Source organism: Echinops telfairi, unplaced genomic scaffold, assembly GCF_000313985.2.
Source record: "Echinops telfairi isolate 266 unplaced genomic scaffold, ASM31398v2 ScPeMD7_9;HRSCAF=40, whole genome shotgun sequence".
Lineage (NCBI taxonomy): Eukaryota > Metazoa > Chordata > Mammalia > Afrosoricida > Tenrecidae > Echinops > Echinops telfairi.
Window position 1 is genome coordinate 3,388,818 of NW_022103906.1, and position 12,093 is coordinate 3,400,910.

The 12,093-nt window shown below is 35.7% G+C and overlaps 1 protein-coding gene across 1 annotated transcript in view; it reads left to right on the plus strand.

Moving 5' to 3' along the window:
• DLGAP2 (DLG associated protein 2) overlaps window positions 1-12,093 on the plus strand; it is a 589,152-nt gene that overhangs the window by 178 nt on the left and 576,881 nt on the right. The window lies entirely within an intron of this gene.

Consider the following 12,093-nt stretch of genomic DNA (forward strand, 5'->3'; position numbering starts at 1 on the left):
GGGGGCGGGCAGGGCGGGGAAGCCTGGTAATGTGAAATGCAATGAGGGCTCCTCCTTTGTGCTTGATGGTGACAAATTGCTGTGAGATGCATTAGAGAAAAGACTAACTGTTGAAAAAATATCATTTGTGGTTGTATATACAAAGTGAATTCCAATAAACAGAACAAAGCAGTGTGCGCACTTGAGACAAGAGTTCATCTCTACTGCTTGACATGATTGACATATGCAATGATACAATGTATGTATTAACTCCCAATTCGTGATAAATTATGAAGCGCTCAAATTAATAAAAGAAAAAATAAGCCAGTCTTTCATCTTAAAAAATGAGTTAATCTCTAAAGATAAATCCACATCACAACCAAAAACCAAGATAATTTTACTTTTCCAGATTTAGAAATGTTAGCATTCCTCAGATAAGTACTGTGAGAATGACACATTTATTGACTTTGTATATATTATGAGTTTTTGAGCCTCATGCTAAATAAGACCTGGCAAAATATATCATTCCTTATTAATGAATAATACCAAGAGAGGTATACATGAAGTGTTTATAAGTCATCAGTAATGTTACTATAATTTGAAGTTCAACTAAAGTGTTACATATTCAGAATGTATGTGAAGTAGTATTCCTGGGTATATGATTTTTTAAAACTGTGTTCCCAAATAGTGAAAGCCACAGCCATGAACTATTTTTCAATGGTGTAGTGAGGCTGGATAAAGAAAATCTCTAGCACTCTCGTCATGGGGTTTCTGAGTTAACCACAGTCTTTATTTTGTTATCTACCTGCGTCAGAAAGGCAAATGGCTGGGAAACTAGTCTGCCTCAGAAAATTAGGGAGAAAGATAAACCTCAGAAATATGCTTGAAAGCTTAAATATTTCTACAGGAATTCTTGTCAGATCTACATCTAGAAGATTAAATCTGATGTTCAAATGGACAAAATTAAGATACTTTCTGAGTTAGACTATTATACTTTTAATACTCATATTAAACAAAGGGAAACTAGATTTTTTTTGTACTAAGCTGAAAACATTGGCTATTTGGTCAATTTATAAATTCTATTAATCAAACATTATTTACATTTTGATTGAAGTTTTAATACAGAGTTTTCAAAAGTAATTATGTATAATTTAATAAGACTATAATTCATTTATATAACTATGATAAAATATATTAACTTAACAAGTCTTAAACTTCACTTTTATACCAAACATAAGAATTTAGAAATCTGCCATTTTCAGGGCTTAAAGAAATGTGATGTAGAGCCAGGGATACTATTTCAAGAGCACAATTTAATGATGGTTTCAGATGGTGTTTATTGCCTTCACATAATATAGAAATCCACAAGATCTTCCTCTTGGAATTATTAAGAGTGTTGTAACATGTTAATGATCAATTTCTCCAGCTTGTTTTATATCATTTGGGCATGCCATTCTGAAACTTAGAAATGCATACTGCACTTAAGTTTCATGATTAATAATCACTCTCTGTGTGTTCCTGCTCCTTTTATTTATTTTTTGTTTTTGAATTCTTCAGTTTGCTGTGTATATTAGAGAAATTTTAAAATATAGAGATTTTATAAATATTATTTTATTAAAATTGCATTGCTTTTTCTTGTCTACTCATGTCTAATAACAAAGAACTATTTTTGGAAAAAAATATGCATGGATATCTTTACTACTTACTATATGCTACTTAGTGCTACAATGAAGAATGAAAATTTGATTTTTATAAATGATTATAAACTATGTTTCCAGATGAGGCTGCAGGTTGGATGGAGGCCTACCTAGTAAATGATCTCAGGGGTTAAAGATCATGAATCAATTTCATTCCATTCTATGAATTTCCTAAATAGTGAGATTGGCTTTAGTATTGACCCAAGATCTTCCTTGTGGGCCTCAGAATGCTATGGCTGCTTTTAATATTGCTTAGGCAGTATGTGCGCTTCCCTGCTCTGTCTTGACCAAAGGCCTAGACATAGTAATACCACCCCTATCCGATATCTGACCCCAAACCAAACTTTCCTAGTCACAGAAATTGAGCAAATACTATCTTCACTGCCGGTTGCCATTTGTAACTCAACCTTCAAATCACAAATGTTGTCAATCTATGCAAAATGCATAACAATGCCAGAACACAGGGAGGGAACATGCCCATTCCTACTCTTAAGGGAACAATGATTTGTAAATATTCAAAACCAGACTCACTCGTGTCAATATAAGAATAATGGCCACTGTCAGCTAAAGCAGACCTTTAGTCAGGAATGGACTCAGTTCATTGATTCAATTATTGAAACTGCGGTTCAACAGCCATCTGTGGACTAAAGACTGGGAGCAGGGGTTGAACTAGCTGATTTGTCCCCTTTCCATGTGATGCCCCTTTCTTACTCTGCGGTGATAATGGCGCTCAGAAACTGCTTCAGCAACTTAGAGCTGTGCACGGGAACTGCTGTGCAGCAAAGAAAGGGCAGAGAAAGTTGATGGCATGGTCTCAGCTGTGCTTCATTTGTCGAAAAGCACTATCATATGAATATTCATAAATTTTAAATCATTTACGTAATTAGTATAAGTGAGTGCTGGCTGGGTGCAGTGAGTAGAATCTGAAATCAGCTTTTTTGTTTAGTAATTTCTTCAGCAGCATTTACTAGTTAACTCATAAATGTTGTTGCAAAGAAATCATCAGAGCCAGAGCCTTGTGACCAAATGGACATCTTTGATCTTGGTACTTTACTTTCATTACATAGGGAAGGTTAAAGCATCAACTCCTTTAGCGTTTTTCTTTCTTGTCAGGAAGCTGTTAAGAGTCTTTCACTCTTAAATCAGTGAAGTGGGAAACACCTATTTGCATTTTAATGACCAGTTCTTTTGGAGAGAGCTAGTTCTTTGGATACAGATTTCATAATTGGCATTGTCTCAGATGATAATATCTGTCCAAAAATGAAGCCAGGAGTGAAGTTTATAGGAAGCCATAGGTCTCTGAATTTCATGCGTGTGATCTCTATAATGGTGTGGCCTATGTATCAGAGAACTAAAAATGTAATTGTATATAAAATACAGATTACTCAGTCTACATTCAAATAGCTAGCGCTTTCTAAATTTCAGTTTCTGAAACTTTGATGGCCATGTTTGACAGGATAAAAATGCTTATGGAATGTATTGTTGCCTTTTGGTACCTCTCTCCCTACAGACAGTCCATATATGAATGCTTACAATAGATTATTGCAAGAAAGCTGAGGAAGTTTATGATTAATCATGTTCCTCATGCCATACCATAGTGGTTCATATTCTTTAAAGTTATGCCAAAATGTACTCTTAAAAACAAGTGAATTTAATGAAAAGCAACATCTTTTGTTAAAATTATTTGCCAATTTAATTGTTGGACAATCATTTTTCTAGCTATTCTTTTATAGGGTGAAGGTGTAGATTGTATGAGCAATAAATTGTATATTGCCATAACAAATTCCATTGAAAGATTTATGTAATACTGGTATGTTTGGTCAATTTACTATAGGAACATATTTTAAAAGCGCATGATCTTTTTCCCCCAATTATCTTGGCAGCTGCATGCTACCACCACCTGCTTTTTAGCAAACCTGTAGGGAAAGTAAGGAGCTCTGGGAGTGCTCCGGGATCGGTTTGGGGCTACTAAATACAAGGTAGAATATACAAATCCACCGGATTTCTTCTGCTGGAGAAAGATCAGACTGCCTGCTCCTTAAAGACTTACTGTCAGAAACCTTATATAGGGTTGCCATGATGCCATTCTTGTCAGTGGGATTAATTTTAGTTTCTGGAATAGGGAACAGGATGAGTGTGGGATGGGGACATACACGGAAGTTCAGAGATTTGTCTACCTATTTACATTTTTGCATATATTTGTCCTAGTAACATAATTTTTATGAAATGAGAAAACTGGTAAATTAGATACCCAGAAAGGTTAGAAGTGATGGCTGGTGAGTCCATTCCAACTCTTGCATGTCCAAGCAGAACTATTGCCCATTGGATTTTCAGAAGTTGCTTTCTCAGAAGCAGCAAGGTGCCTCCAAGTGGACTCTAACTTCCCAGCTTTTGCTTAGCGTCTGAGCCCATTCACCATTTGTGCCACCGTAGCTTTCTCTATCTGTTACTCATGGCATTGAATAACCCTTAGGAGGATGTGGAACTGTCCAATAGTTTACAACATTTTACAGAAACTGACTGCCCCATGTCTCTTGTGATGAGTTGGCGAATTTCCACTGCTGACCTTTTGATTAGCAGGCGAGCGCTGGACAACTGCACACCACGGCCTTGTGACCATATATAAGACTTATGCAACGTAACCCAATGCAAATGAAACAAAAGAAACCATTGTTAGATAAACTTAAAATGGAGGAATCTGTTGCCAAATATCACCATGGATTTTAACCTGATAGATTTTCTAAAGATAACCACAAAGCCAAACCATTGCCATCTAGTGGATTTCAACTCATGGAAACCCCTGGGTTACAGAGTAGAATTGCTTATGGGGTTGTCTTGGCCATAATTTCAATGAAGGGGATCACCAGGACTATCTACTGTGGTACTCCAGGCTGGGTACTCACCTACATTTTTTAGATTTGTGCTACCTAGAAGCATTTTGCCAAGGACAACCAAACTAAACCCACTAATAGTAGTGTTGCTTCTGACACAGGAGACCCCAGAGACCAGACTAGGACTGTTTCTTACGGACCCCTTGACAGTAATCTTTATGAGAGAAGACTGCCTCACCTTTTAAAGACTTCCCTAAAAGGGCCATTGCTTTTTGAAGATGCTGTTTTAAGATCTTTAAAGGAAACCCCCCACAACTTCTTTCATAAACCATGATTAAGCAAAGTACACTCCCCAACCCCTGATATTTAGTAGCATTATGCTCTTTATAATTTCTAGTAAAATATAGCATATTCAGTAATTACTTCACTAATGACTCTAGACGATGGAAAATGATCGTATTATTTCTGTGCCTTAGTAGAATATGTACTATATGCGGTCATAAGCCTTCGCAAACATTGAGAAGAAGATGATAAGTTTGCTCTGTGGTATTCAGACTACAAGGGGTTTAAGAAAGAGTCATTGCTTTCTCAGTTATCAAATCCACCCGTATTCCCTGCTCACTAATGTAAATGAACATCCCTCCCTTTTCAAATAGATTTATTGCCTCCTGCTTTTTTTAAAGATCATACTTTTCAATGGTATGCTTTAGAAAAGAGGGTCTTTTCTTATTGCTATTCTTAGAGAGTAAGAAAGGAGGTAACCAGCTTTTATTAAGTTCTCAATATTTGCCAGGCAACTCCAGAAAAAAAATATAGTGTTGCTTGAGAACTAAAGAATTCAACTAATTTTTAAAGAAAGCAGTACTCAGCTCCAGCCAATCTGTTTTCTTGAACCTGAAAAATGGTACATGATTTAGTGAAAATCAGAAAGCATATCCAGGGTAAGAGAGAGAATATTATTCCTCATAAAAGTTTATGATGAAAGATATCAGATATAATGGAAGAAAGCTGATGCAGAAAATGTATCCCACCCTTATCATGATATACAAAATTGTTATGCAATATATAAGACTTTTTTTCCCCAATGGCTACCTGAGGCTGCCTGAAAGAAAAGAAAAGAATCCTTGGGTGGAAATTATGAGAAGACAATTTTTAACCAGAGAATAAGCATGATATAAGACTACAATAACTCATGAGAATTAGAACCCCAAAGGGACCTAAATTTAGGGAAAGTTTATTGTAATATCCAAGCAGATGAAAGAAGTGGATATGTGCCTTACAAGACTGAAGAAGTTATGGTATTGTTGAATTTAGCATTGCTGGCCATCAGAGATATGCAAATCAAAACCACAACGGGATGCCATTACATTCCCTAAGATTAAACAAACAAAACCAGGGAACCAACCAATACCACCACCACCCAAAACAAAGCAAGGAAAATAGAAAATTATAAATGGTGGTAAGCACGTGAGAAGATGGGAAACATTTTCCATCATGGATGGAAATGCAAAAGGCCACACTGCTGTGGAAAGTAATGCGGCAATTTCTCCAAGAAGTGAAAAACAGAACCGCCTTCTTACCTGGAAATTCCACTCGGAGGTGTACGAGGGGAGAACCGTCAGTAGAGACTACATTCCAATGGTCATTGTAGTACTCTTCAAAGAGCCGGAAGTGCAGAGTGCAGAGGTGGAACATTTAGACTCTACATGCTCACAGGAATAGACAAAGTAAATATTCATATTTATAAAGGGATGTTACTCAGGCAGTAGGTGAGTTGAAGTCCTGAAGCATCCCACAATATGGATGGACGTTGAAGGCACATGTTGAGTGAAGTAGGTCAATTATGAAAGAGCCTCACATAGATAGAGATATAAGGAAAACAAAATGTATAGGCAGCAAAGGTTATTAGTGGCTGTCAGGGGAGGAAGTTGAGGGGAGAGGGAGTATTAACTGTAATGGAAAATTGTAATGGAATATTGGTTAAGGGTATTATTGCACAGCTGATTGTTGTCAATAAGTTGTACAGTTATAAAAAGTTGAATTTGGAAAACTGTGATTAAAAAAATGTCTATGGATTTGTCATGTACCAAAATTGCCTGGATATCAATGAGTTAATTCATTGGTTGGTGTGTTAAAATGGTGAAGTGGTGAGAATAGTTCCAGATTCAGTTTGTATTCGACCAAAAGTCATGGGCTATACAAAATAAAAATTACCAGTGGTTGATTTTCCAACCATTGTTCCTTTTGAAACCTTAACCATCCCTTCATTCAGAGACTCCAAAAATTAAAGACCCCAGAATTTTTTTAAAAAGTAATTTTAGTTTATATGATCTAACCAGTGCAAATTCAGTTTAATAAATAAAAACCTATTCACACCTTATAAGGTAAAGCTACAGAATATCAGAGAATAGATGATCTTAAATATAACCAAAGGGGAATATATTAATTACTCATAATAAAAATGGTTGCCAGGAAGATTCTTATCATCAAAATGGATGCTAGGTAACATTGGAATAAAATGTAAAAGTTTCTCAGAAAGTAAATGGAATAGAGAAAATCCTGGATGTTCAGTAGAAAGTGGACTCGGTAGAGAGAGTCAGAGAGAGGGATAGCTACAATGAGGAGGAATCACCAACACAAACATATGGTAGGAATACGCAACTGTTTGGTTAGATTTATGAAATAGTCACTGAAGGACAAAATGGTACTATACCAAGAATGTAAAATTAAAATATGCTTTAGAATATACTAGAAACATGCAGAACAATAAAAGACTATGATGATAAACTGACAATTACAACTTATGATTAGATACTGACTTTAATCATTAGAAAGTTGTAGAGTAAGATGCAAACTATCGGTAATGTTGTTTTGTATCTGGGAGGTGGAGAAAGGTCAATAATTTATTTTCTGTAATAGAGATAGAATTTTGTAGTAATCACTTGAAGATATGGTGTCAGGCACACTTGTAACAAAATTGATTATATATACTATGCCACACAAAAAAATTCACAAGCATCATAAAACTGATGTGATTAATACAATAACATCTGAAAGTAAAACAAAAGCTATTCATAAAAAATCTTTACACTGTTGTAAATAATTCGTCAGTACATGAAAAAGGGAATTTATGAAATATTTTTGATACAGTATGAGACATAGCTAAAGGATTTTAACTAACTATAGTGGAAGGATTTTAACAAGTACCAGTGAAAAAATAATAAGCAAACACTGTGAGCAACTTGATGTCAATAATTTGAAAGCTGAAATAGTTTAATTTCTAGGAAAACATGAATTTACTTATTTCCTTTTTAAAATACATAGTTCAAATCTACTAGGTGAGCCACAGAAGAAGGATGAAGCTGTCTGTCTCTCTAAAGATGTAGCATGTCAAAAGTTCTGTGTCGGTCATTCTAACTCACACATGGCTCAATGGCAATTGGTTTGATAACCATTCAATAAACTGGAGAAAGAGACAAGAATATACCCCCAAATCTAAAACACCAGGATAAGATAATTTCTCAAGGGAAATTTACCAAATCTTTAATAAACAAATAATTCTAACTTAGATAAGTTGCTCCATGATATGTAAATAATGTAGAGGCAGTGATAGTAAAGCTTGACAAGAACCATATCAGCATAGAAAGTAGAATTTAACCTCTTAGAATTGTTTTGGTTGGTAGAAATAGCTATTAAAATATAAGCAGGGAATGTCTTGCAATGTAATAGTTAACATTTTTTTGGAACACTGAAGAGGGAAGTAAAATAAGAAGAGAAATAATACAGATAAAACATTGAAAACATTATCATCTTCTTATGATTCAAAGAGCACTTGATGGTTACATGATAAAAGATCACATAATCTTCAAATTGTTAGGAAATATAAAGCAGACAAATAGAACTTTAGTGATCTGTTTCAGAAACAGCCCTACCAATATATTAACCAAGCAGAATTTGTACCTTTTAAAAACAGCTACAAATAATTAAAAGAATGTGACTAGTTTACCAAAGAAATGTAGTATATCTTTATAAAAATTGTTAAAGGGTAGACAAAATATATTTAGAGATACCATATTTATTCATGGGAAGGTTTCAAATAATAAATTATGTAACTTCTTCAAATAATATGTAAACTAAATGCAATTTTATTAAAAATCTCAACAGGATTCTTTTAGTGATATTAAAAAACTAAAGTGACCCTAAATTGTGTCAGTCCAAGAAGATTAGAATGGCCAAAACACTGTTGAAGAACAAGATACTAAAATGACCTAGACTACAGCCACAAACCAGGGCGACAGTGTTCGTGAGTAAGGAAACACACTGATGGAACACAATAGGAAGTTCAGTCACACTCAATTAACAAAGTTGTTTAAAACATTCTAGGACAATAGACAATTCAAATGAAATAATAAACCAAAATACAATCCTACACATATCATGTACACGAATTTATGAGGGTAAGGATAAAATATTACTACAAAATGATGACCCAGTTTCCCTTACCTTGGTCTCACTAAGTCAGAGTTCACTTTTCTTACAAATTCCTCCTCCTAAGTACCCGTGAACAGATTGTGTTCTTTGAGAAAATCGATTCGGGTTATCCCTCTAGAGAAGCAACAAAGAAACCCCCTACCTACCCAACTGATGCGTGGTTGTGTTGTGCTGTGCCCCCGGGTCAGTTTTGACTCACAGCACTCTATGTGCACCAAAAGGATATGCCACCGGGTCCTGTACATGCCTCACATGTGCTATGTTTGAGCCCATTATTGAGGCCACGGTATCAATCCACCTTATGGCGCGTCCTCACATTTTTCACTGTCCCTCTATTTTTTTGTTGTTGTTTGGTTTTTTTCTCCAATGATAGGTTTATTTCTCATTGGGACCAAAGATATTCCATCTTGCTTGTACATGCATGTTGGGGATAGACAGACATAAAGAGGTTGTTGAGAAGAAACCGCGTAAGGCATTTCCCCGGGCACTTGTCTCCTGATATCATCTCCAAAATGTGTGAGACAAAGTTTCACCATCCTTGCTTCTAAAGAGCATTCCAGTGGTTCTTCCTCCAAGACAGGTTTGTTTGTTCTATTGTGAGGGAGCATTGGGGATCTCCAAAAACAGCCATCCTAACCCTCTGAGCAGACCTCTCTGCCTTGATTTAACTAGCTCAGAGATCCCATCAGATTAGAAGGGACTGCTTTTGCTCAAGTAGAAAGAAAATACTTTGAAATGATGGCAACATATGCACAAATGTCATTGATACTATTTATGTATAGATTATTGTAAGATCTGGAAGAGCCCTTAAAAATGATTTTAAAAAATACAAACAAAAATTGTTTTACTTTTACCTTTATTTTTAAGACACTCTAATGAGACAAAACAAATTTATTACTGAGAGAACTTGTCTAAGCTAGCCACTGAACATGGAGACATAGTTAAATATATTTTGTTTGGAATAAAGTCTGTGCATCATGAATTTAAAGCCTAGTAGTAATTTTTTTTAAATTACTCATATTTTAGATACTTTAAATATCTAAATTTGAGAAGCAAAAGTTAAAAATTTTCAAAACCATGTAGAATTTATAAATTGCATATATGTGTATATAATACATAAAGATCCCGGTGATGCTATGAGTTGGGCATTGGACAGGTAACTAAAAGGTCCACAGTGAGACACTCTGAGAAAGAAAGACAAGGCTGTCCACTCATGAAGATCTACTGACACGGAGACTCTATTGAGGGTCACTCTGAGTCAGATTGATTTGACAGCAGTGGGCTTGGTTTGGGTTTATATAAAATACCCATATACATATAGCTTCTACCTATTTATACACATACATACATCTGTTCATACCCATGTGTACATATAATGAACTTGAGCTAGAGAATCATTTCTTAAACTATATTTAAAAACTCAAACTATACAAGGAATGATTATACATTCAACTACTTAGGAGTTAAAGACTTCTGGATGTAAAAAGCAATAAAAAATGAAGTTCAAAAACAAGTAGGAGATTGGACGTCTATTTACAACACAAGATTTGCTATCGTATACGTATGTACTTATTCTCCATATAAATCACACAGAAACTCTTTGATTCAAGCATGGCCAAAGGAGATGAATCAGACAGATACTTTCAAGAAGACAAACCTCAATAGCCCATAATGAAAGGGAGAGGAGTATACCACACCCGTATCCATGAACTATCACTTAGAAACAAGGTACAATTTCATTCCCAAATCCAAAACATCAGTCGCATCTTAGCAAATTTGAGCAAATCTATTTAAAAGTCAGAATATGCAAGCACTGATAGTAGGAACATTAATACAAAAACTTGGGAGGGTAATTTTTATAAAATTAAAGGGGCATGTGCCCCATAAGCCAGCAATATGAAACACATGTGCCCAAGAAAGATGGATCCCTCAGTGTTTGAAATGGGGAAAGTGAGTGGCAACCCAGAAGTCCATCAATTTAGGAAGGAAGAAAGAAATTGTAACATAATAACCTATTTATCTCCCAGAGGCATTTAAAATCAATATGCTGACCCTTCATAGTTAGTAACACTTTGATGTTATTTATCAATATTTTAAAAGCCAAAAATTAAACTGTTGTGTAAAGACACTTATTGCAGCATGCATTTAGTACCAAGAAAAGCCTTCAAAAAACAAATAAAATCTCACACAAAATTTCCATAAACTTTGTGAAGCTCTGTTGTACTTGTTGGCTTGTTTTCTGACATCCATGATGTTTCTTTTCCTATGTGGAGTCTCCTGAATTTGTCCAGCTGTCCATCCCTCACAGAGAATGACCCTGTCAGTGATCAGTGTGTATTAGTCTAAGGCAATCATGCCAATTTATTCCCTTTTCCTAGTGATTGCTCTAGCTTCTGATTGTGACTTAATTCCGCAAAAGAGAAATGAGAGAAAATGTGTTAGGGCTTTCGGGTAACAAGTTTCTTCCTCCCTAAAAAGATGAATGGAGAAAGAAATAATGGTCCCTTGTTTTTTCCCTAAATTTTCCTCTCTTGCAAACATGCAGAGAATATCGCTTCCCTCGATTCCTGACTGGAGCTAAGCAGATGACAGACTGAGTATGGCAGAGCAGAAAGGTAGAAAGAATCAAGTCGCTTTTCCCTATCACTTAGCTACTGAATTAATAATCCACACTGCTTCACGTAAGTCATTTCTCGAGTAAACCAAGTAAGTTAGGGCTTTCTATTTGCAGCCAGAGATCTTTTAACGGATGTTTGTTCGTTGTCTCACAAGACAGATGAGAATGATACCATGGACTTCAGAACCTACAGGGTTACCTAGAGGGAGGCTGTTTGCTCCTGTAAAGACTTGCAGACGCAGAAATTCGAAGGAGCAGCTCTTCTCTGTCCTTTAAGATTGAAAGCCGATGGCTATCAAAATATATAGCGTCTAGGGTCTTAAAGGCTTGTAGACAAACAAGCGGCCATCTAGCTCAGAAACAACAAAGTCCACAGAGAAGAAGCACACGAGCCTGTGCGAACACGACGTGCTGAAGGGAACAAGCAGCAGACACCAAATAACAAAAACCATCACTGTGTGACCACCTTCCACGCATA